The sequence below is a fragment of the Ranitomeya imitator genome, chromosome 5, assembly GCF_032444005.1.
Source record: "Ranitomeya imitator isolate aRanImi1 chromosome 5, aRanImi1.pri, whole genome shotgun sequence".
NCBI lineage: Eukaryota > Metazoa > Chordata > Amphibia > Anura > Dendrobatidae > Ranitomeya > Ranitomeya imitator.
In genome coordinates, this window is record NC_091286.1 from 669,185,789 (window position 1) to 669,213,265 (window position 27,477).

General features: G+C 42.6%; 1 protein-coding gene across 1 annotated transcript in view; it reads right to left on the bottom strand.

Moving 5' to 3' along the window:
- Window positions 1–27,215, bottom strand: part of LOC138638740 (cytochrome P450 2B4-like) — a 421,931-nt gene extending 394,716 nt beyond the window's left edge. The window contains exons 1-2 of the mRNA XM_069728285.1: window positions 27,036–27,215; window positions 26,754–26,898 (exon numbers count right to left, since the gene is read on the bottom strand). The gene's annotated coding sequence lies outside the window, so the exon portion shown is untranslated. The remainder of the gene's footprint in view (window positions 1–26,753; window positions 26,899–27,035) is intronic.
- Between the last annotated feature and the right edge of the window lie 262 nt (window positions 27,216–27,477).

A 27,477-nucleotide genomic window follows, 5' to 3' on the forward strand; every position in this document is an offset into this window, starting at 1 on the left:
GAGGAACCACGTGGCGCTGACTCTCCAGAAGCTGATGGAAAAGGTGACTCCTCATCCTCCACCTCTTCCACAACATCATCCCTTAACCCTTGCAAAGTTTGCTGAAACAGGCAGATAAGGGGGACAGTCATGCTGACTAGTGCATCATCTGCACTTGCCATCCGCGTGGAATAATCAAAAGGACGCAAAACCTGGCAGACGTCCTTCATAGTGGCCCACTCTGTGGTTGTGAAGTCTGATCGGCGCTGACTGCGACTTCTTTGCGCCTGATGCAGCTGGTACTCCATAACTGCTTGCTGCTGCTCACACAACCGCTCCAACATATGTAACGTGGAATTCCACCGGGTAGGTAGGTCACATATGATGCGGTGTTCCGGAAGGCGGAATCGGCGCTGCAGAGCAGCAATGCGAGATCTGGCCAAGCGGGAACGCCGCAAGTGAGCACACTCTAGGCGGACCTTGTGCAGCAGGGCATCAAGATCCGGATAGTCCCTCAGAAAACTCTGCACAACCAAATTGAGCACATGTGCCAGACATGGGATGTGAGTGAGGTTGCCAAGGGCCAAAGCTGACACCAGATTTCGGCCATTGTCACACACTACCATGCCTGGCTGGAGATTCGCTGGCAGTAACCACACATCGCTCTCCTGCTTGATGGCATTCCAGAGCTCCTGCGCTGTGTGGCTTCGATGCCCCAATGAAACTAGTTTCAAGACGGCCTGCTGACGTTTGGCCACGGCTGTGCTCATGTCGGTCATAGGTAAACGTTCACGGGTCCATGTGGAGGTGGACTGTGACGGATCCTGCAGAGAGGAATCTGAGGAACTGGTGTAAGAGGAGGAGTCGATGCGTACAGACTGGATTCCTGCAATCCTTGGAGTGGGCAGGACACGTCCTGCGCCACTCGCACGATCTGTACCTGGCTCAACAACATTAACCCAATGGGCAGTGAGGGAAACATATCGCCCCTGTCCATGCTGACTGGTCCACGCATCGGTGGTGAGGTGGACCTTGCTACTGACGGCGTTCAGTAGCGCATGTTTTATGTTTGCCTCAACATGCCTGTGCAGGGCAGGGACAGCCTGCCTGCTGAAGTAAAAGCGGCTGGGCACCTTGTACTGTGGGACTGCCAATGCCATCAAGTCACGGAAGCTGTCAGTCTCCACCAGCCTGAACGAGAGCATTTCCAGGGACAACAGTTTGGCAATGCCTGCATTCAGAGCCTGTGCTCGGGGGTGGTTGGCCGAGAATGCCCGCCTTTTCTCCCATGCCTGTACTACCGATGGCTGTAGAGTAGACTGGGAGTGTGAGGATGACTGGGAAGGTGGTGCTGTGGGTGGAATTACACAAGGTCTCTGGACAACAGTGCCAGAGGTTCTTCCATGGCGATCCTGGGAGGAAGCCAAACCAGCTGTGCGTGAGCTGGAGGAAGAGGCAACACGAGCTGAAGAGGTGGTAGCTGCCACTGTTGGTTGGCCTACATCTTCAGTCTGTTTCTGTAGCTCCACCGCATGCCTGGTCCGCACATGTTTCCACATATTTGTGGTATTGAGGTTGCTGACATTTTTCCCTCATTTTACTTTCTGATGACACAGCTTGCATTTGACAAAACAAATGTCATCTGCAACTGTGTCAAAAAAGGACCAGGCACTGCAAGTCTTGGGAGCGCCCTTTTTGGCTTTGGAAAGAGACAGGCTCCTAACGGGTGCCAAAGTGGAGGCTACAGGCTCCGCAGTCTTCCCCCTCCCTCTCCCTCTTTGGCCCGTAAGGGGAAGCTCTTCCTCAGAGCTGCTCCCACCACCTTCCTGTTCCTCACGCCACGATGGGTCAAGGACCTCATCATTTCCATCACCCTCTGCCACCAACTGCTCCTCCTGGGTAGTCTCGGCAGCACAGTACGCATCAGAAAGCGGCACCTGAGTTTCATCATCAGATGCGTACTGCGCTGTGGTCACCGGAGGCACTGGCCCACCTGCCTCTTCAGAGTCAGAGAGAAAAAGCTGTTGGGCATCACTGCACACTGCCTCTTCTTCCATTTCTCCAATGCTGCTTGGCTGGCCCCCTGTTTCCAAGCCAAGAGATTCAGAGAACAGAAGTAGAGACGGCTCCCGTCCTGGGCTCTCTGACTGCCTGGCCAATTTGGCAGGTGGTGAAGAGACAGATGGCTGCTCTCCAGTGCTCTGTGCCTGAGAGGATGTGGCACTAACTGAAGTCGATGCCGAGGCGTTAGCTGCCATCCACCCGACAATGGCTTCAATTTGGTCTTTACGCAGCAGCGGTGCACGGCGCTCTCCGACAAAGCTGCGCAGGAAGGACTGTTCCCTGCTGAAACTGAGTGACGACGAGTCACCGGCGCCCGCAGCAGGCACAGAATCACCACGTCCTCTCCCTGCTCCTCTCCCTGCTCCGCGCCCACGCCCACGTGCCTTACTCCCTGCCCTCTTCATCTTGGTTGACAGATAAAGATAAGCAGAAAAGTACTAAGGCCTTAGTGTGCTTATTCCTGAAATGCTTCTCCTAACAGGTGTAAGAAACACTAATGTTGTAAAGTGTGGACTAAACTTTATTATTTTTCAAATGTGGCCTACACAAGTGTTAAGTTGTGTTTGGTGAACTTTACTTTTTTTTTTGTGCAGATCGAGCTACAGAGCTAGTTTAAATTACACGGAGACCGTGCAGACAGCCGTAAACGGCGCTGCAAGGCCAAAAAACCCTCCTCTAGGTTATCCTATGTAGTGTTTTTCCACTATTTAGCTGGAGACGGGTGGAAAGACACTAATAGGAATTTTTTTTTTTTAATTTTAAACAGGCTGCACTATTTGAAAAAAAGGAAATTGTTTTTCAAGGTATGAGGCAGTAACGCACCCTGAGCTGAATCCAACCGGCTATAGCTGCACACAGACTACAGGGCGAGCTGCGCTCACACAGAGACCGTGCAGACAGCCGTAAACGGCGCTGCAAGGCTCTATAAACCCCCTCTAGGTTATCCTATGTAGTGTTTTTCCACAATTTAGCTGGAGACGGGTGGAAAAACACTAATAGGAAATTTGAGAAAAAATGTGCAGCAGGCTGCACTATGAGCAAAAAAGGACAACTGTGTGAGGCAGTGTGAACCCCCCCTGAGCTGAATACAACCGGGTATATGGCTGCACACAGACTACAGAGTGAGCTGCACACACACACACACAGAGACCTTGCAGAATGCTGTTAAAACAGCGCTGCAAGGCAAGAGCAAGGTGAACAGTGAAGAACACACAGCGTTTTGCTAAATTAGCCTTTGGAAAGGAAAATAAAGCAATTAGCTATCTCAACTGGCCCTCAGTTAGAACACAGCGTCCTGTCCCTAACTGAAATCACAGCAGAGTGAGCGCAAAATGGCGGCAGCGTTTTTTATAGTGCAGAGTGACATCATTTCAGCAGCCAATCCAAGCCTTGCCAGTACTTACATGCCCACCATGCTAAACAGGATGTGCCCACACTTCCAATCATTCCTCATTGGCTGCTGCGTTCAGTTTGAATTCTGGGAACTTCCGATTCCGGTATCCGATACGCGGGAAGTATCGGAATTCGGTATCGGAATTCCGATACCGCAAATATCGGCCGATACCCGATACTTGCGGTATCGGAATGCTCAACACTAATTACTATGTAACAAATAAAATATATATATTTTTTTTAAGTCTTTTTTGTCCGTATATCATATTTGTAGGTGCTTATGGTTCTGATTGATGCACAACTACCAATATATCTTAGTGTTTGGTTTATTAGCCCATCCCTGGTATTGGAAGCCGTCTTCCATTCATCCCCCTCACGGATGTGAATCAGGTTGTAACAACCCTGCAGATCTAGCTTAGTAAATACCCTCACCCTTTATAGTCTATCAAAGAGCTCAGATATCAAGGGCAGAGGGTACTTATTTTTAACGGTGATGGCGTTAAGACCTCTGTAGTCAATGCATGGACGCAATTCTCTGTACTTCTTTTGTACTAAGAAGAACCCCACCCCCGCAGGTGACACTGACTTCCTAATGAATCCTCTTGCCAGATTCTCCTGGATGTATTGTGACATTGCCTCTATCTCCAGGAAAGACAGGATAGACGTGCCCCCGGGGAGGCTCTGCCCCTGGCAAGAGATCAATAGGACAGTCACAGGGGCGGTGAGGTGAAAGAGTCTCCGCAGCTCTCTTGGAGAATACGTCCGCATAAGACAAATAGTGTTTGGGGAGAGAGGCAAGATCTGCGAGTACCTCAGTAGTGGCAACCGGAATGCACTCCCTCAGACATCTTCCCTCACAAGATTTACTCCATCCCAGAATTCTCCCAGAGGACCACTCTATATGTGGGGAGTGGTAACGCAGCCAAGGTATCCCTAGCAGAATCTCGTCTATTCCCTCAGGAATGACACGAACGAAAATGATCTCCTGATGGGTTGGAGACATAGATAATATAAACGGGATAGTCTGATGTGTAATCTGTGAGGGCAGAGTCGACCCATTCACCACTCAGACGGTCACTGGTTTGGCTAACATAACCAGGGGTTTTGGGTGCAGTTGGGTGAAGACAGAGGACATGAAATTTCCCCTCGCCACAGAATCCACACAAAATTCGACCATAAAAGTGGAAGGGCCAAAGGTAATTGTCCTCTTGAAGGGCAATTTGGAGGAAAACGCCACAGTGTCTAGTGAACCTCCTCCTACAGTTACTAGACGCGGTCGTTTCCCTGCTGCTGTGGACATTTCTTGGTATAATGTCTGGACTGCTGGCAGACATTACAGACCATTGGTATTTGAGCAGCCCAAGACTTAGGACCCGCTCGAGAAACCTCTATGGCCTCATAGGGCTCGGACGTCTGAACAGGAGACTCCAGAGGCCTGGCGAAGGTCGGTGCCAACTGAAACCTCTGCCTACACTGGGCTCGCTCCAACCTTGGCTCGTGAAAACGGAGGTCAATGCGAGTGAATATACTGTAGCTATTAGCTCCTCCAGTGTGGTGGGAATCTCCCTAGTGGCCAAGGTGTCTTTCACATGGTCAGCCAATCCTTTCCAGTACACAGGGATAAGGATTTTATCCAGCCACTCCAGCTCAGATGCCAAAGTGCGTAAGTGGATGGCAAAATGACTGACCATGGACAAACCCTGTGTTAATGCCAGAAGTTGGAGTGCTGAATCATGGGTGACACAAGGTCCCAGAAAGACCTATTTCAGAGAGTCCAGGAACCTTGGAGCACTCTGCACCACATGATCATCACGCTCCCACAGCGGCATTGCCCACTCCAACGCCCTGCCCAACAACAGGGATACCATAAATCCCACCTTCACCTGCTCCATAGGAAAACATGCAGCCAGGAGCTCAAGGTGTATGGCACACTGACTCATGAATCCCCGACACAGCTTACTGTCACCAGTAAACTTATCAGGTAGCGGCAGATGGGATAAGGTCGGAGCAAGGGTGGCAGTGGACAAACTGGCTGCAGCTATGCTAGCAGCCTGAAAAGCAACTGCGGTAACATCCACAGCCGAGGTTGTACGCTCAAGAGCCGCCAAACTACCCTCCAGCTGCTGGATGTACCAGTCTAGAGACTGTTCGTCCGACATTACAAGCCAGACCCTGGCGCTAGTGTAATGTCAGAATGGCAGAATGCACCAAATATTAGTTATAGGTGATATAAGATGCATTCGCAATCCAGGGTCCACTGTGCAGAAGAGACACCTGCTGATCGGTAATGATGGACTATATGGCGGTATTAAGAGGAAACACACACGGGTGAGCGGCACCCTGCATGAAGGAAAAGAACCCTGTTGCGTCACAGGGCCACGATACCACACAGAGAGCGCAAGCAAGGAGTCACAGGACTCTGCCCAAAGACTCAGGGTAAGAGTCCCTCTAGACTTCTTGTGCTCGACACTGCTACAGTGATTTCAGGGAATAAACTAACTAAAGATCTACCAAACAAGAGTGCATGCAGCGCCGCTCTGGCGGAAGCCACTAACCACCCTAACTTGGGCCAGGAAAGCGCACTATTTGTGCAGGGCGCCGCACTGGCTGTCAATGCTAATAGATGCAGTATCTTGTGCTACATGTGTGGGATCGCACTGTCAGGTGTTAGGTAGCTCCAACAGTCAACAACTCTAGGAAGGGGAATGATTAGGAGCTTTCATACATTGACAGGCATACATCCACACACACATGTTAACAGGTTTGCACTAGCGCATGGCCGAGCGGCCATGTGAACCTTTTATAGGAGTAGCACTCCGGGACCTTCCTGATGGCCCAACAGGAGTTGCAACAGGACCTGAGCATGTGACCCCCGACCTCCAATGGGAGGTCGTTCCGTTGGCATGCTCAGTATGGGAAAAGCAGGACTTAGTCCCTGAAAGGCTTGCTCGCTGTTGATCAGTGCTGGCTACAAAGGCAGAGCCTGGAAAGGCAGCAGTAACCAAGCGCACAGTATCAGCTTGAGCCAGACGCTGGGAACTACATCTCCACTGTGGGTGGAGGAGAATGGTTGAACACACCGGACATGGTTCGAGATTCCCCCTGTGCAGTGGAGGAAACTCGACACCTAACACATATTAATCATGCATGTTGTAGAGCAAAACAATGACTTTGTTATACTTAAGCCACTTTGTTACCATTTTGGCAGTATGCTTCGGGTCATTGTCCTTTAGGAATATCCATTTCCGCCCAAGCTTTAACTTCTTGGCTGATGTCTTGAGATCTTTCTTCAGTGTTGCAACATAATCTTTTTTTCTCATGATGCCATCTATTTTGTGAAAGGCACCAGTCCCTCCTGCAGCAAAACAACCCCACAACATGATGCTGCCTCCCCTGTGTTTCACAGTTGGGATGGTGTTCTTAGAATTCCAAGCTTTTCCCTTTTTCACCTAAACATAACGATGATCAATATGCCCAAAAAGTTAAATTTTAGTTTCATGAGCCCATAAGACATGTCTTCAAAAATTATGTTCTTTGTTCTTGTGTGCATTTGCAAACATTAGTCTGGCTTTTTTATTTTCTTTTGGAGCAATGGCTTCTTCCTGGCAGAGTGGCCTTTTCAGCCCATATTCATACAGTAATCATTGCACTGCAGATACACAATCTCACCAGCTTCTGCTATCATCTTCACAAGGTCTTTTGCTTTTGTCCTTGGGTTAATAGGCACATGTCGGTCCAAAGCATATTTGTCTCTGGGACACAGAACCATCTCCTAGCTGAGTGGTGTGGTGGTTGGACATTCCTATCTTGTTTGTACTTGCGTGTAGTTGTGTGCACAAATAAACGAGGCACCTTCAGGTATCTTGAAATTGTACTCAAGGATGAGCCAGACTTGTGCAAGTTCACAATTTTCTTCTTGATTTCTTGGATGATTTCTTGAGAATTTCCAATGATGCTACAGTGTGTTTCAGATGTGCATTAACCCCTTTACCCATGAGGGTGGTTGCATGTTATTGCCCGGCTCAATTTTTACAATTCTGACCACTGTCATTTTATGAGGTAAAAACTCTAGTGTAAGGACTTGGACTCTATATCTGTTTCTAGTTGCTGTTTGCCCTCAGTTCAGTTAATTTTGCCCTTACCTAAGATGGAGTCATTGGCCTCACGGGGGCCATCTTGTTTCCTGTCAGATTTTCCTTGTTCCTGTCTGTGGTGTATTTAAGGGAGCTCTGAATATATACTCATTGCTTGAGTATCTTGTTCCTGACTTGTGATCAAGCTGGAAGAACTGCTATCTTGCTGGTTTCTTTGTTACTTTGGGATATCCCATCTGTCTCCGGATCTACATCTCTTCATTGCAAAGACTTGCTTCCCTGGGTCTGCTCTGCACTCGTCTCTGCCGCTGGACTGCTCCCTGCTAGGAGGCCTGGTCTGGTCTCCAGGTCTCTGGATCTGACATACTTGGACCTCCACGGTCTGTACATGTGCTTACTGCCTATCCAGCTCTTTCTGCTACTAAACTGCTGTGTCATAGCTGTTTACCTGCATATCATTATAAATATTCTTGAACTCTTAACCTATTGTCTCTCGGCCTCTTTTCTGACCCATGATACTGATCTCCACTGCACTTAGCACTAAGTTTATTACATCTAGAATGCTTCAATGGATCCTGGTGATTATGAGAATGTTTTTTTGCAACACATGGTACTTCATGGTAGTGGTAAAATTTCTTTGATATGACTTGCGTTTATTTGTGAAAAAAAAGGGAAATTTGGCGGAAATTTGGAGAATTTTGCAATTTTCCAACTTTGCATTTTCATGCCATTAAATCACAGAGATATGTCGCATAAAATACTTAAACAACATTTTGCACATGTCTACTTTACATCTGCACAATTTCGGAACCAAATTTTTTTTTTGTTAGGGAGTTATAAGGGTTAAAATTTAAACAGCAATTCCTCATTTTTGCAACACTAATTTTTTTTTTAGCGACCACCTCACAATTGAAGTCACCTTGAGGGGTCTAAATGATAGAAAATAGCCAAAAGTTACACCATTCTAAAAACTACCTTCCTCACGATGCTCAAAACCACATTCAATATGTTTATTAACTCTTCCGGTGCTTCTCAGGAATTTTTGGAATGTTTAAAAAAAAAAATGAACATTTTACTTTTTTCACATAAAAATTACTTCAGATCCAAATTTTTTATTTTACTAAAGGTAAAAGAAGAAACTGGACCCCACAAGTTGTTGGGCAATTTGTCATGAGTACGCTGATACCCCATATGTGCAGATAAACCGTTTGGTCACATGGTAGAGCTCGGAAGGGAAGGAGCGCCGTTTGACTTTTCTATGCAAAATATCCTAGAATTGAGATCGGACGCGTTTGGAGTGCCCCTGATGTGCCTAAACAGTGAAAAATCCACACAAGTGACAACATTTTGGAAACTAGATCACATAAAGAACTTATCTAGATGTGTTTTGAGTTCTTTGAACCCCTAATTGCTTCACAAACGTTTAGAACGCAGAACCGTGAAAATAAAAATAAAAATTTTTTCCACAAAAATGATATTTTCTCCCCCATATTTTTTATTTTACCAAGGGTAACTGGAGAAATTAGACAACAATAGTTATTTTGCAACTGGCCCTGAGTACACTTATACTCTATATGTGCAGAAAAAACGTAATAGCAACAATGGGCACAAAACATATATAAAATAAAAGGTATGTATATATGTATATATATGTAAGAAACTACTCCCTAGTTGCTAAAAAGAAAAAAGAAGAGTGGCTGACCACCCGGATATGATATAAAAATACCAAAAGACTAACAAAAGGACTCCCAATACTAATAAATAATCTATATATATAATTGTCTAAGGGTTTTTCCGTCTGTCTGTCTTTCTGTCTGTCTGTCCTGGAAATCCCGCGTCTCTGATTGGTCGAGGCCGCGAGGCCTCGACCAATCAGAGACCGGCACAGCATCGACGTAGAAATCCCACGTCTCTGATTGGTCGAGGCCGCCAGGCCTCGACCAATCAGCAACGGGCACAGCGACGATGATGTCATAATGGTTGCCATGGCGACGATGATGTCATAAATGTTGCCTCGACCAATCAGCGACGGGCACAGTCTGCCGCGAATTCCGGAATCATCATTGTTCATATACTACGGGGACATGCATATTCTAGAATACCCGATGCGTTAGAATCGGGCCACAATCTAGTAAATATATATATATATATATATATATGTAGGACAAAGAAATATACCTATATATATAGAAGATCACAAGAGGATAATTCAGATAAAAAAGCCTTTATTAATAATAATATGGCAGCATTAACACAGAAAGTGCATGTGCTTGGGGAATACACACAGGTATACAGGTAAAAATATACGATAAAAAATATATATATATGTCTCTAAGAGGTCCCACAATCTATTTATAAGCGCATGTCAAAAAAGATTATTATGTGCATACACAGGAGGTATTATAAATAAGTACAAGAAGTGCTAAAACAAATAAAAAATATATTTGTGTAACTGTGTCCTTAATAAACCAGTGTACAGAAAAAAGTGTACAGAAAAAAGTATAACCATAAATTTGCGTGCAAAATTCGCATATAAAGATAGACTAAGTCTATAATGTGCCAAGTGTCCTCCTCTGCACAATAGTATCAAAGATACACGCAGCGATATATATTTAAAGATGTGTGGGAATGTACCAAATGCTCGATGTATATATACATGATGATCCTGCGGGCCCAAGCACAGAGCACCCCGACGCGCGTTTCGAAAGGTTCTTCGTCAGGGGGTGATGTGCAGGCAGAACCAAAGGGGTATATATACTCACCAAAGACGCCGATAAGTGTGAGCTAAGAATATTGCGTCGCACGCGCTGTCAGGAGGACACCGGAAGCGCTCAGAGCCAGCGTCACGTAACCCGGCAGTGGAGAAGCCGCTGCTAGGTAACCAAGACGCTGGATGCGCGCCAGCCGGGACACAGGCAGCACATGTGCACATTCATGCCCAACACTATGGACTCTGGGTGGTAAGAGACGATGTCAGGTATGGAAATTAGCCGGGCGGGGAACTGAAACTGAGTGAAGGGGGAGAAAAAGAAAAGAAAGGGGAGGGAAAGATCTATATGAAACCGCTTAAACCACAGATCAAAGGAAACGGTCACTACCAAAGAAAATCTATGTGGAAACATTTATATACATTGATCTAACGAAACTGGTAGCTACCATATAATGCACCCTCACGATATATGTGTATAAGGAAAATATAACACGAATAAATATGAAAAGAAAAAATAAAAAATAATAAAAAATATAAATAAATAACTACATTATCTCATTGATATTATATAGTGTATAACATACTGTAGAGCATATCACATGTACAGTTAGGGCCAGAAATATTTGGACAGTGACACAAGTTTTGTTATTTTAGCTGTTTACAAAAACATGTTCAGAAATACAATTATATATATAATATGGGCTGAAAGTGCACACTCCCAGCTGCAATATGATAGTTTCCACATCCAAATCGGAGAAAGGGTTTAGGAATCATAGCTCTGTAATGCATAGCGTCCTCTTTTTCAAGGGACCAAAAGTAATTGGACAATGGACTCTAAGGGCTGCAATTAACTCTGAAGGCGTCTCCCTCGTTAACCTGTAATCAATGAAGTAGTTAAAAGGTCAGGGGTGGATTCCAGGTGTGTGGTTTTGCATTTGGAAGCTGTTGCTGTGAGCAGACAACATGCGGTCAAAGGAACTCTCAATTGAGGTGAAGCAGAACATCCTGAGGCTGAAAAAAAAGAAAAAATCCATCAGAGAGATAGCAGACATGCTTGGAGTAGCAAAATCAACAGTTGGGTACATTCTTAGGAAAAAGGAATTGACTGCTGAGCTTGGGAACTCAAAAAGACCTGGGCGTCCACGTATGACAACAGTGATGGATGATCGCCGCATACTTAATTTGGTGAAGAAGAACCCGTTCACAACATCAACTGAAGTCCAGAACACTCTCAGTGAAGTAGGTGTATCTGTCTCTAAGTCAACAGTAAAGAGAAGACTCCATGACAGTAAATACAAAGGGTTCACATCTAGATGCAAACCATTCATCAATACCAAAAATAGACAGGCCAGAGTTAAATTTGCAGAAAAACACCTCAAGAAGCCAGCTCAGTTCTGGAAAAGTATTCTATGGACAGATGAGACAAAGATCAACCTGTACCAGAATGATGGGAAGAAAAAAGTTTGGAGAAGAAAGGGAACGGCACATGATCCAAGGCACACCACATCCTCTGTAAAACATGGTGGAGGCAACGTGATGGCATGGGCATGCATGGCTTTCAATGGCACTGGGTCACTTGTGTTTATTGATGACATAAGAGCAGACAAGAGTAGCCGGATGAATTCTGAAGTGTACCGGGATATACTTTCAGCCCAGATTCAGCCAAATGCTGCAAAGTTGATTGGACGGTGCATCATAGTACAGATGGACAATGACCCCAAGCATACAGCCAAAGCTACCCAGGAGTTCATGAGTGCCAAAAAGTGGAAATTCTGCAATGGCCAAGTCAATCTCCAGATCTAAACCCAATTGAGCATGCATTTCACTTGCTCAAATCCAGACTTAAGACGGAAAGACCCACAAACAAGCAAGACCTGAAGGATGTGGCTGTAAAGGCCTGGCAAAGCATTAAGAAGGAGGAAACCCAGCGTTTGGTGATGTCCATGGGTTCCAGACTTAAGGCAGTGATTGCCTCCAAAGGATTTGCAACAAAATATTGAAAATAAAAAGATTTTGTTTGGGTTATGTTTATTTGTCCAATTACTTTTGACCTCCTAAAATGTGGAGTGTTTGTAAAGAAATGTGTACAATTCCTACATTTTCTATCAGATATTTTTGTTCAATCCTTCAAATTAAACGTTACAATCTGCACTTGAATTCTGTTGTAGAGGTTTCATTTCAAATCCAATGTGGTGGCATGCAGAGCCCAACTCGCGAAAATTGTGTCACTGTCCAAATATTTCTGGCCCTAACTGTATATCAGTGGCCATAAAACACACAATATTTAGAAAAGTGTTTTACACAAAAAACAGTGAAAACGACAATTATATAATAAATATAATAATTGAGACATAAATAAGCATAATGTGATGAAAAAGTCTTTGTCTTCCATTCAATGAGATCCTTATAGAGAAATCTTGACACGACCATGGTATCACGGGATCAAAGAAACATCATTCCAAATAATACGGGCTAAAGAGAAATTGATTATAAAGTTAAAAAAATCACTAAAATCTATAAACATCGATACTGAAAACATGCCTATATATAATATAATAAAAGACAAAAGGGAAAGGAAAGAGGGGAGGGCGGGAGGGGGGAGGGGGGGAAGAGGGGAAGGGGGAAGGGGAAGAGGGAAAGAGGGGAGGGGGGGAAGGGAGGAAAAAAGGAAAAGAGGAGAGAAAAAAAGATACCATATATAAAAAAAATTTTTTGTGTTCTGCTGTTATGGAATATGTCCACATAAATATAATATATCAAATTATTATCAAATTTTAAAAAATATAATATAGTCGTAGACAAAAATTACGATCTAAACCATACAGTGACATATAGGAGGGAAACATAAAATGCCATACCAGAAAACTTAAAAAAATTAAAATGTGAGGGTAAGTATATAAAAATGGGTTCATGTGAATGTTTGTGACTAACACACATCATAAATAGTATATATCTGTCAAACATGAAAATAATCATGTGTTTTATACAAAAATATATAGTCACAAATTCACATGAATACTTTAAAATGTTCTAAACAGAGATAAAAAAGAAATAAAAAAATTAGTTCACAAAAAAGGGGCAAAACTTAAATTTTCATTCAACCCTAAAGGTGTAACCGTTTTTAGGGTCCAAATCCACTTGGCCTCCATCATGGCCAAGGGAGTACTTACCTTACCAGCTCTGATGGTAGAATTAATCCTATCAATCCCAGTAACACGTAGGAGAGAGGCATCGGAATTATGAAACTTCTTAAAATGCTTGGGAAGAGTCTTGAATGTAGTTACATCTTCCACTTCCTTGGCTGCAATAATGCCCCGTACGTGCTCCCGAATTCGTACTTTTAAATGACGTGTAGTGAGGCCCACGTAAATCAGTGAGCAAGGGCATGTAGCATAGTAAATTACAGCTTTGGTGTTGCATGTTATGGGATATTTTATTTCAAAAGAATTTTGACCATCAGAAATGGAAAATGTTTTGGTTCTTGCCCCATTTGGACACGCCACGCATTTACCGCAAGAGTAACAGCCCCTCACAGGTTTCACAGATGATAGGAAAGAAATAGGTTCATTGGTATAGTGGCTCTTTACTAATTTATCACCTAAATTGGCACACCTTCTAAATGTTATACTGGGCTTCTTATCAATATATTGGGAGATTATTGGGTCTGCCTGTAAGATAGGCCATGATTTCTCCAAGTAGGACCTTATTAGATCAGTTTGACCATTAAATTGGGTAATATATCTTACAGGTTGATGGGTACTTGGTGATTTTGAAGAATACAAAGCTTGATGTCTAGTTATATTTTTTGCTCTGTTATAAGCCCTTTCAACAGAGCGACGGCTATAGCCACGATCCAAAAACCTCAATTTTAGGTCCTCAGCCTGTTTTTTAAAATCCTCATCATCTGAACAAATTCTGCGGAGCCGTAAGAACTGGCCGATTGGAATCGACCGTATCATTGATGGTGGGTGTGCGGAAGATGGATGCAAAAAGGAGTTGACTGCTGTAGGTTTGCGAAACAAATTAGTCTTCAAACAGCCATCATCATCTCTACTAATAGTAACGTCCAAAAAGTCGATATGGTCCCTGCTATATTGATAAGTTAAATGTATATTATATGCATTTTGATTTAGCAGGCCAATGAACTCCTTTAGAGTTTCGACTGGTCCCTGCCAGATCAAGAATATGTCGTCGATGTACCGCGCCCAAAAGAGGACGCGGCCCATCGACGGCACATGATCTGACAGGAACAGGTCCCTCTCCCACAGCCCCAGGAACAGCCCGGCATAAGCCGGCGCAAAGGAAGCGCCCATGGCTGTTCCCTGGAGCTGTAGGTAGAAGGACCCTTTGAAGAGGAAGAAATTATGGGATAAAGAAAAATGTAAAAGTTGTTCCACAAAAGATCCCATGTGATTGGATGTGGAAGATGATTGTAACAAGTACTTGGCTGCCCGAACACCATCAGCGTGGCGAATATTAGTGTATAATGATTCGACATCGCACGTCACTAATAAAGTATCTGTGTCAACGTATAAGCCATCCACTTTTTTTAAAAACTCATTTGTATCTTTAATGAAAGATGGTAATACTTCCACAAGAGCTTGAAGTTCAGAATCCAAAAACCTATTTACATGTTCCAAGTAATTGCCGCACCCAGAGATGATTGGTCTTCCCGGGGGTGTCGTTTGATTTTTATGAATTTTGGGCAGCAGATAAAGGGTGGGAATGGAAGGTTCACTGATCTGCAATGCAGAAAACAATTACCCACTGATGACTCCATTATCCTTAGCCTCACACAATAGAGTCAATAATTCAGCCTGGAATTTAATCAAAGGATTGTAGGTTAAATGAAGCCAATGCACAGACTATGGCAAGAAACCCTTCTGCCTCTTCTTTTGTATCAGCAAGCGATGTGTCTGGCGCCTCCTCTTCCGTCTCTGTACAGAATCATATTGATTCAACTCCAAAACGCAAATGGAATTTACGATATCCACCCCTCAAGCGGTCATTCAGATTCTCTCCTGAAAACCACAGGAATGGTCCACAGGTAATTAACTTGAGTCAGCATGTACTTTCGGTGGTGGAAATTGCACTACTGAATAAAGGTGTAATGTTTTGCCCAACCGCACAATTCGATAGATTTAGTGCGGTAAAGGATTTGCATTTATTCGCTAGAAAATTGCTGTTTAAGCGATATTTCCATGACGAATCCCTGTTAAAATTATTTCCTACAGAGACGGAACAGGAGGCGCTAGCAATTCTGGAAGAACTTAGAGTTGAACATGATACTCCCCTAGGAGGTAAGATCCCACCATCTATTAAACCTCGGTCTAAAAAATTTCCTCCCCTTTCATCTTGTTCTACCTTAGATGTATTTGTAAAGACTGTTAGTCAAGAATTTGAAAAAATACCTAGATACCCCCATTCCAACAATTTGTCTAATGAAGAGAATAAGGCCCTTAAGAGATTACAAAATTTACAGGATGTTGTGTTTAAAGCAGCAGATAAGGGTGGGAATGTGGTGATCTGGCCTAAGCCGATGTATGAGGCGGAGGAATTTCGCCAGTTGAGGGATAACACATGCTACAAAAAATTAACCTACAATCCTTTGATTAAATTCCAGGCTGAATTATTGACTCTATTGTGTGAGGCTAAGGATAATGGAGTCATCAGTGGGGAATTGTTTTCTGCATTGCAGATCAGTGAACCTTCCATTCCCACCCTTTATCTGCTGCCCAAAATTCATAAAAATCAAACGACACCCCCGGGAAGACCAATCATCTCTGGGTGCTGCAATTACTTGGAACATGTAAATAGGTTTTTGGATTCTGAACTTCAACCTCTTGTGGAAGTATTACCATCTTTCATTAAAGATACAAATGAGTTTTTAAAAAAAGTGGATGGCTTATACGTTGACACAGATACTTTATTAGTGACGTGCGACGTCAAATCATTATACACTAATATTCGCCACGCTGATGGTGTTCGGGCAGCCAAGTACTTTTTACAATCATCTTCCACATCCAATCACATGGGATCTTTTGTGGAACAACTTTTACATTTTTCTTTATCCCATAATTTCTTCCTCTTCAAAGGGTCCTTCTACCTACAGCTCCAGGGAACAGCCATGGGCGCTTCCTTTGCACCCGCTTATGCCGGGCTGTTCCTGGGGCTGTGGGAGAGGGACCTGTTCCTGTCAGATCATGTGCCGTCGATGGGCCGCGTCCTTTTTTGGGCGCGGTACATCGACGACATATTCTTGATCTGGCAGGGACCAGTCGAAACTCTAAAGGAGTTCATTGGCCTGCTAAATCAAAATGCATATAATATACATTTAACTTATCAATATAGCAGGGACCATATCGACTTTTTGGACGTTACTATTAGTAGAGATGATGATGGCTGTTTGAAGACTAATTTGTTTCGCAAACCTACAGCAGTCAACTCCTTTTTGCATCCATCTTCCGCACACCCACCATCAATGATACGGTCGATTCCAATCGGCCAGTTCTTACGGCTCCGCAGAATTTGTTCAGATGATGAGGATTTTAAAAAACAGGCTGAGGACCTAAAATTGAGGTTTTTGGATCGTGGCTATAGCCGTCGCTCTGTTAAAAGGGCTTATAACAGAGCAAAAAATATAACTAGACATCAAGCTTTGTATTCTTCAAAATCACCAAGTACCCATCAACCTGTAAGATATATTACCCAATTTAATGGTCAAACTGATCTAATAAGGTCCTACTTGGAGAAATCATGGCCTATCTTACAGGCAGACCCAATAATCTCCCAATATATTGATAAGAAGCCCAGTATAACATTTAGAAGGTGTGCCAATTTAGGTGATAAATTAGTAAAGAGCCACTATACCAATGAACCTATTTCTTTCCTATCATCTTTGAAACCTGTGAGGGGCTGTTACCCTTGCGGTAAATGCGTGGCGTGTCCAAATGTGACAAGAACCAAAACATTTTCCAGTTCTGATGGTCAAAATTCTTTTGAAATAAAATATCCCATAACATGCAACACCAAAGCTGTAATTTACTATGCTAGATGCCCTTGCTCACTGATTTACGTGGGCCTCACTACACGTCATTTAAAAGTACGAATTCGGGAGCACGTACGGGGCATTATTGCAGCCAAGGAAGTGGAAGATGTAACTACATTAAAGACTCTTCCCAAGCATTTTAAGAAGTTTCATAATTCCGATGCCTCTTTCCTACGTGTTACTGGGATTGATAGGATTAATTCTACCATCAGAGCTGGTAAGGTAAGTACTCCCTTGGCCATGATGGAGGCCAAGTGGATTTGGACCCTAAAAACGGTTACACCTTTGGGATTGAATGAAAATAAGTTTTGCCCCTTTTTTGTGAACTAATTTTTTTATTTCTTTTTTATCTCTGTTTAGAACCTTTTAAAGTATTCATGTGAATTTGTGACTATATATTTTTGTATAAAACACATGATTATCTTCATGTTTGACAGATATATACTATTTATGATGTGTGTTAGTCACAAACATTCACATGAACCCATTTTTATATACTTACCCTCTCATTTTAATTTTTTAAAGTTTTCTGGTATGGCATTTTATGTTTCCCTCCTATATGTCGCTGTATGGTTTAGATTGTAATTTTTGTCTACGACTATATTATATTTTTTAAAATTTGATAATAATTTGATATATTATATTTATGTGGACATATTCCATAACAGCAGAACACCCAAAAAAATTTTTCTATATGGTATCTTTTTTTTTCTCTCCTCTTTTCCTTTTTTCCTCCCTTCCCCCCCTCCCCTCTTTCCCTCTTCCCCTCCCCCCTTCCCCTCTTCCCCCCCTCCCCCCTCCCTTCCCTTTCCTACCCTTCCCCCTCCCCCCCTCCCCTCTTTCCTTTCCCTTTTGTCTTTTATTATATTATATATAAGCATGTTTTCAGTATCGATGTTTATAGATTTTAGTGATTTTTTTAACTTTATAATCAATTTCTCTTTAGCCCGTATTATTTGGAATGATGTTTCTTTGATCCCGTGATACCATGATCGTGTCAAGATTTCTCTATAAGGATCTCATTGAATGGAAGACAAAGACTTTTTCGTCACATTATGCTTATTTATGTCTCAATTATTATATTTATTATATAATTGTCGTTTTCACTGTTTTTTGTGTAAAACACTTTTCTAAATATTATGTGTTTTATGGCCACTGATATACATGTGATATGCTCTACAGTATATTATACACTATATAATATCAATGAGCTAATGTAGTTATTTATTTATATTTTTTATTATTTTTTATTTTTTCTTTTCATATTTATTCGTGTTATATTTTCCTTTTACACATATATCGTGAGGGTGCATTATATGGTAGCTACCAGTTTCGTTAGTTCAATGTATATGAATGTTTCCACATAGATTTTCTTTGGTAGTGACCGTTTCCTTTGATCTGTGGTTTAAGCGGTTTCATATAGATCTTTCCCTCCCCTTTCTTTTCTTTTTCTCCCCCTTCACTCAGTTTCAGTTCCCCGCCCGGCTAATTTCCATACCTGACATCGTCTCTTACCACCCATAGTCCATAGTGTTGGGCATGAATATGCGCATGCGCTGCCTGTGTCCCGGCTAGCGCGCATCCAGCGTCTTGGTTACCTAGCAGCGTCTTCTCCAATGCCGGGTTACGTGACGCTGGCTCTGAGCGCTTCCGGTGTCCTCCTGACAGCGCGTGCGCCGCAATATTCTTAGCTCACACTTATCGGCGTCTTTGGTGAGTATATATACCCCTTTGGTTCTGCCTGCATATCACCCCCTGACGAAGAACCTTTCGAAACGCGCGTCGGGGTGCTCTGTGCTTGGGCCCGCAGGATCATCAGGTATATATACATCGAGCATTTGGTACATTCCCACACATCTTTAAATATATATCGCTGCGTGTATCTTTGATACTATTATGCAGACGAGGACACTTGGCACCTTATAGACTTAGTCTATCTTTGTATGCGAATTTTGCACGCAAATTTATGGTTATACTTTTTTCTGTACACTTTTTTCTGTACACTGGTTTATTAAGGACACAGTTACACAAATATATTTTTTATTTGTTTTAGCACTTCTTGTACTTTTTTATAATACCTCCTGTGTATGCACATAATAACCTTTTTTGACATGCGCATATAAATAGATTGTGGGACCTCTTAGAGACATATATATATATATTTTATCGTATATTTTTACCTGTATACCTGTGTGTATTCCCCAAACACATGCACTTTCTGTGTTAATGCTGCCATATTATTATTAATAAAGGCTTTTTTATCTGAATTATCCTCTTGTGACCTTCTATATATATAGGTATATTTCTTTGTCCTACATGTATATATATATATTTATTATTTATTAGTATTGGGAGTCCTTTTGTTAGTCTTTTGGTATTTTTATATCTATATGTGCAGGTAAATTACTGTTTGGGCTCATGGCAGAGCTTGAAAGGAAAGGAGCGCTGTTTGACTTTATCAATGTAAAATTGGCTGGAATTGAGATTGGATGCCATGTCGTGTTTGGAGAGCCCCTGATGTGCCTAAATAGTGGAAAACACCACCAGTGACACCATTTTAGAAACTAGACCACCCAAGGAACTTATCTAGATGTGTTTTGAGCACTTTGAACCCCAAGTGCTTCAAAGAAGTTTATAACGTAGAGCCGTGAAAATAAAAAATCATATTTTTTCCACAAAAATAATCTTTTTGCCCCCTTTTTAATATCAGGAGAAATTGGACCCCAAAAGATTTTGTGCAATTTTTCTTGAGTATGCAGATACCCATATGTAGGAGAATGGAGGCGGTCACCTGAGGTAGCCTCTATGACGTCTTCCCCGGTTACTGACGCTGCGTTCCCAGCAGTTCATTCACCAGTGGCCTTCAGACGGGGCGGTTGTATCATGGCACCATCCAGGTTGCAACTAATTATCCCCAAGACATGGATTATGACGTGAGAGAGAACGACGGACTGGTAAGGAATATTTTTTTATTTTACTTTATTACAGGAGATCGAGGGCTTCGGTGGAATTAGGCAATGCAATAAGTATGGTTTAATTGAGAGTAAAGGACTTTATTCTGGCTGTGTCTTTATTTACCATATAACTGTAGGATTAGTAATGGATAGGTATCTTATAGACACTTCTCCATTACTGAGCCATGTGTTTGATGTCACCTGACAATACAAAGGTGACAAACTTCACAAATTTGAATCTCACTTGCCATCGCTACAGGGCAAGTGGGAAGAGCAGGGCAAAGTGCCAGAATTGGTGCATCTAATAGATGTGCCTTTTCTGGGCAGTTGCCGACTGCTATTTTTAGGTTGGGATGGTCAATATCCATGGCCCATTACCAGCCTGAGAATACCAGCCCCCAGCAGTGAGCTTTAGTAAGGCTGGTTGTCAAAAATGGAGGGAACACCATGCCATTTAAAAAAAAAATGTATTTAATTTAAAGAAAACAGCACGTGTACCCCTCTAATCTTGATAACCAACCTTGCTGAAGCTGACAGCTGAGGATTGCAGCCCCCAGCTGTGAATTTTGCCTGGCTGGCTATGAAAAATACAAGGGAACCCATGTCGATTTTTTCATTAATTTATTTATTTATAGCGCAGGTGGCGGCTGATGAATACCCCCATCAGCCACTCCTGCTGTCGCTGTTAGTAGCAGAAGCAGGGATAGGCTGATGGGAGTAATAGTCCCATAAGCCATTGTCTGCTGTCTCTTTTATCACTTAACTGTAACTGTAATCATTCTCCCCTGCTCGCTCCCATCACTGGCAAAGCAGGGAAGAATGATGAGAGCCGTGTTCAGCACCCGGAGCCAGGGAACAGCACTTACTGTAACGCTTCTTCCCTGGCGCCCATCCGTGTGGTACTGATGCAGCGCACAGATGCCACACGTGTGCCGCTAGTATTACACCCACGGACACTGACATCTCTGGTACTGGAAATAGGATATGTGAAAGAAGCCTTATAGCGGATTTTTATGTTTGGCTGCTGTCACACACTAAAAGACGCTTTTTATTGCAAAAAATAGTTTTTGCATCACCGCATTTTGAGAGCTATTTTTCAATATTTTTGCCCACAGGGTCAAGTGAGGACTTGCTTTTTGCGGGACGAGTTGAAGATGTTATTGGTTCCATTTTTGGGCACATAGCCTTTGCGGATCACTTTCTATTCCGATTTTTTGGTAGGCTGAAAGAGCAAAAAACAGCAATTCACAAATTTCTTTTGGTGGGGTGTTTATACCATTCCATTTGAGGTAAAATTGATAAAGCAGTTTTATTCTTCGGGTCAGTACGATTACAGCGATACCTCATTTATCTTGTGTTTTTATGTTTTGACGCTTTTATACAAAAATAACTATTTTATAGAAAAAATAATTATTTTTGTATCACTTTATTCTGAGAGCTATAACTTTTTTATTTTTCTGCTGATGGAGCTGAGTGGCAGCTTGTCTTATTTGCAGGACAAGATGACATTTTCAGTGGTACCATGTGTTAGATGTCAAGTTCCCACAGGTGGAATCTCGAACCATCTCTGCTGCGGTCTCCCATTCTTCTCCAGCCGCAGTGGAGTCTGCTCAGTGGAGACGTCAGTCCCAGCGTCTTGCTCAGTCTCACTCTGTGCATAGTGTTACTGCTGCTTTTCCAGCTTCTGCCATTGAAGCCAGTGCTGGGCAGCGGCGAGCAGACGCTTTTGGGACTAAGTCCTGCTTTTTCCCTTCTGAGCGTGCCCAGGGTGAGATCTCCCGTTGGAGATCGAGGGTCACATGCTCAGATGCTGCAGCGGTTCCCATTGGTCCTCCAGGAAGGTCTTGAAGGTGCTAAACTTCTGTGGCAGCTTCCTATTGGTCCTTTATTGGAAGGTCCTGAACGTGCTGCAGCTATATAAGCTTCGCATGACCGCACGGCCATGCGCTAGTGTACATTTGTAAACGTGTGTGTGTTGTGAGTGAAAGTCGCTCTTTAAAAAACCCTCCCTATTGGATGACTGTTCGCGGAAGGTGTATGATTGCTATCTAGCGCCCGACTTACCCAACAGCACGTTACACACCAATACAGCGTCTAGTTGCTGTGTCTGCCAGTGCGGCGCCGTGCGCTTTCACAGCACTTTCCTGACCCAAGCCTGGGTGGTTAGTGGCGTCCTCCAGTGCGGCACCGCACGCACTCTCGTGCATTTTTTGTTATTATTTTGGTTACGCTGACACCCCAGTAGCGGTGTCGACCGCAAGTAGTCTACACAGACTCAGATCCCAAGTCTTTGGACTGAGCTCGGAGACTCCTTGCTTGTGCTCTTGTGTGCGGTACCGCGGCCCTGTGACTTAACAGGGTTCGCTTCCTTCACACAGGGTGAAGTTAACCCGTGTGTGTATTCACATTGTACCGCCATATAGTCCGTCATTACTTGGCAGCAGGTTCCATCTCTGCACGGTGGACCCCGGGCTGCGAACGCACCTTATTCTACCTATCTCATTATTTGGTGCGTTCCGCTAGCCCTAACACCATGTTTATTTATATCCGTCTTTTTGATCACATGTTATTCCACTTTTTGTTTGGGAGTATGAAGATAAAGCATTGTTTTTTGCCATGTTTTTTATTTTTTGTGGTGATCACTAAAGGGGTTAACTGGTGAGACAGTTTTATAGGTCGGGTGGTTGCAGACTCGGCGATACCAAATATGTGTACTTTTATTGTTTATATTTTTTTTCATTAAAATAATTTTTTACAGATAGAATATACAGTATATTGATTTTTTATTATTATTTTGTATTTTTTAAAATATTTTTACAATTATTTTAAAAAATTTGTTTTTTATTTATTTTGTTCCACTATGAGACAACAATTTTTTGCTGGCTGATCGCTTCTATAGTTTGCAGATGAAGCAGCATCTGCAAGCCAAAGAGGCTGTCAGCGCTTCACTGACAGGGAGACTTGGTGATCATGTAAGTTTCCTAGCTCTGGTGACCCGGATGTCATGACTACATTGGGTCACCATGGCAATGATCAGGAACCTGCGTCACGCCGTGGGGTATCCGATCCAAAGGCAGAGGGGGTGTCAGCCCTGTGCCATGTTCGATAGCAGTATTTTGGGGTTAAGGTGCCAGCTGTCAGAATCAGCTGACATCCGGTGGCGATGGGCCACGCACCCCCCATGAGTGCGGCCCATCGCAATATTATTGTGATCCGTCCATGGTCAAATAGGCCCAGGTCACATGGACGGATCATTACATCCGATATCAAAAAGGGGTTAAAATATATCCACAGGTGTGTCTCAGATGTTGCAAAAAAAAACTATCAGAAGCTTCCAAACACATAACATCATTATATGGGCAGTCCAGAATTGTTTAAAGGCATAGTAATCTTAGTGCATGTAAACTTTTGACTTTCCAGTAAGCAATAAAAAGGCCTTAAACATCCTCTCTCTCTCTCATTATTCTGGCATTTGGCAAATAATAATTTTGGTAATCTAAATTGACCTAAAACTGGAAAGGTTTATTCTGATTTCATGTCCGATATTGAGAAAAACATTCAGATGTGTCTTTTTAGATTGTGTATGTGAACTTCAGGTTTCCACTGTAGATACCCTATGTTGTGGACTATAAGATGCACCCCATATTTTAGGGAGGAAAACAGAAAAAATGTTTATTAATAATAAGGTGGAGCATTTTAGAATCCATTTTTACGGTAGCATACCTGGGGTTGAAGTAGACAGCTCAGGTGGAGGGTCCAAGGAGGCAGGGTCGCTGCTGCAGGAAGCTGGGAGTGGTGGCAGGAGTGGGGTGATGCTGCGGGTCCCAGGCTGCGAGGAGGGGGTGTTTGGCGGTGCAAGGCTGCAGCGGGCCAGGGCTTCCAGAAAATGTTTGCCTAGACAATGCGCTGCTCATCATTTTCACTGCGCTGGACTTTAGGAAAATGGCTGGCGGATGCGACACATGCACAGATAAAGATATTGGCTCCTGAGATTTCAGGAGACGAGATCTCAATCTGCACATTCACAGCATGCTAGCAGTCTCCTCTGATGAAAGAAACTAAGATTTCCAAGAAGCGTAAGGCTCGGGATTTGCGGACATCACCGGCCTGGGCTCCCTGATCGCTCTACTTGCAGCTCCACATTTCTTCTTCTGACTTTGACCCTGGATCTTGCAGGACTGCACAAGGGGCGAGTGGGTTAATCATCTACTCTTCTATTGCACCTTATTGATCTCTATATATGTAAGAGATATTTTATCTAGCATTCTCTGTATGTTACATTGTAAGGGCGGATTGAATCAGGTTGACTCCTATTTTTTATCAGTACAGCTTAATATTTTCTCTACGTCATATGTATTCTATGGCCTAGATGACTATCCATTTTACAGCTTGATTGGATGCCTATCCCAAGATATATAAAACAGCTCATATTGTATATATATATATATATATATATATATATATATATACATATATATATATATATATGTATATGTATATATATATATATATACAGTGGGGCAAAAAAGTATTTAGTCAGTCAGCAATAGTGCAAGTTCCACCACTTAAAAAGATGAGAGGCGTCTGTAATTTACATCATAGGTAGACCTCAACTATGGGAGACAAACTGAGAAAAAAAAATCCAGAAAATCACATTGTCTGTTTTTTTAACATTTTATTTGCATATTATGGTGGAAAATAAGTATTTGGTCAGAAACAAAATTTCATCTCAATACTTTGTAATATATCCTTTGTTGGCAATGACAGAGGTCAAACGTTTTCTGTAAGTCTTCACAAGGTTGCCACACATTGTTGTTGGTATGTTGGCCCATTCCTCCATGCAGATCTCCTCTAGAGCAGTGATGTTTTTGGCTTTTCGCTTGGCAACACGGACTTTCAACTCCCTCCAAAGGTTTTCTATAGGGTTGAGATCTGGAGACTGGCTAGGCCACTCCAGGACCTTGAAATGCTTCTTACGAAGCCACTCCTTCGTTGCCCTGGCGGTGTGCTTTGGATCATTGTCATGTTGAAAGACCCAGCCACGTTTCATCTTCAATGCCCTTGCTGATGGAAGGAGGTTTGCACTCAAAATCTCATGATACATGGCCCCATTCATTCTTTCATGTACCCGGATCAGTCGTCCTGGCCCCTTTGCAGAGAAACAGCCCTAAAGCATGATGTTTCCACCACCATGCTTTACAGTAGGTATGGTGTTTGATGGATGCAACTCAGTATTCTTTTTCCTCCAAACACGACAAGTTGTGTTTCTACCAAACAGTTCGAGTTTGGTTTCATCAGACCATAGGACAATCTCCCAAAACTCCTCTGGATCATCCAAATGCTCTCTAGCAAACTTCAGACGGGCCCGGACATGTACTGGCTTAAGCAGTGGGACACGTCTGGCACTGCAGGATCTGAGTCCATGGTGGCGTAGTGTGTTACTTATGGTAGGCCTTGTTACATTGGTCCCAGCTCTCTGCAGTTCATTCACTAGGTCCCCCCACGTGGTTTTGGGATTTTTGCTCACCGTTCTTGTGATCATTCTGACCCCACGGGGTGGGATTTTGCGTGGAGCCCCAGATCGAGGGAGATTATCAGTGGTCTTGTATGTCTTCCATTTTCTAATTATTGCTCCCACTGTTAATTTCTTCACTCCAAGCTGGTTGGCTATTGCAGATTCAGTCTTCCCAGCCTGGTGCAGGGCTACAATTTTGTTTATGGTGTCCTTTGACAGCTCTTTGGTCTTCACCATAGTGGAGTTTGGAGTCAGACTGTTTGAGGGTGTGCACAGGTGTCTTTTTATACTGATAACAAGTTTAAACAGTTGCCATTACTACAGGTAATGAGTGGAGGAAAGAGGAGACTCTTAAAGAAGAAGTTACAGGTCTGTGAGAGACAGAAATCTTGATTGTTTGTTTCTGACCAAATACTTATTTTCCACCATAATATGCAAAAAAAAATGATAAAAAAACAGACAATGTGATTTTCTGGATTTTTTTTTCTCAGTTTGTCTCCCATAGTTGAGGTCTACCTATGATGTAAATTACAGACGCCTCTCATCTTTTTAAGTGGTGGAACTTGCACTATTGCTGACTGACTAAATACTTTTTTGCCCCACTGTATATATATATATATATATATATATATATTTCAGCAGTGCTATTAGATTTTTCTTCCAAAGTTATATACTGTGGCCCATTTCTTTGTCCTCTGTGTATAAGAACTTTCTTGCAGGGGTTCTTGTGTTTATTTTGTCTCTGGGAGTATACATAGCACAGAGGTATATGCCTGTTTTGGTCTTCATATATACTTTAGAGACTGTTTGTTTGTAACCACTGATGCTGCTGTGATCACAGGACTAACATCAAGATTTAAATTTAAAATGCAGTACAGGATCAGCAAACACAATTATGCTTAGCCCAAGGCAAATCTTGTGGTACAGTTTATACAGTTAGCATTATGTTAAATAAATGTATGATGCAATTAAAAGGGAATGAAATAAAAAGATTTACCTAATAAGAAGGCAATCAAGGCTTCGCTCTTCTGAAATTTTCCTTATGAGTTGAGAAATTACCCATAACTGAATAACTGTTCTGGCTTCTCAAAATAATCTTTATCGCTAAGAGCAGAGTGAAGAAATGGAATGACAGTTGTGCCCTAGAGAAACAAAAGGTAATAACTTACCATAAAAATATACAATATAACGAAAATATTATAAATATACAGAATTTATTAAATTATTCAATGAAAAACACACAAAGTCCAGACTTATGATATAAAAGAAGTCTCCTAACCTTTGGAAGATTATCACCCCTGAATATGATGTCCGTACTTGTGGCATCTGGGAGGCTTCCAGGTACGACGTCCCCAAATCTTTGAATTTCAGGAATGACAGCATCAGTATATGGCATTTCCTTTCTATGTTCTACTTGAGGTTGAGCAGATCCAATAACGTTTTTAATTTCATTTTGCACTTTTTCTAAAAGGTAAAAATGATATGTATTGTGAGTAGTGTTGAGCGATACCTTCCGATATCGGAAAGTATCGGTATCGGTTTGGATCGGCCGATATTCAAAAAATATCGGATATCGCCGATACCGATACCCGATCCCAATGCAAGTCAATGGGACCAAAATATCGGAATTAAAATAAACCCTTTCTTTCCTTGTAGGTTCATTCTACCTGAAGGAAAACAACTAAGAATAATGTAGGATGTATGGGGGAGGTGGCGGAGAC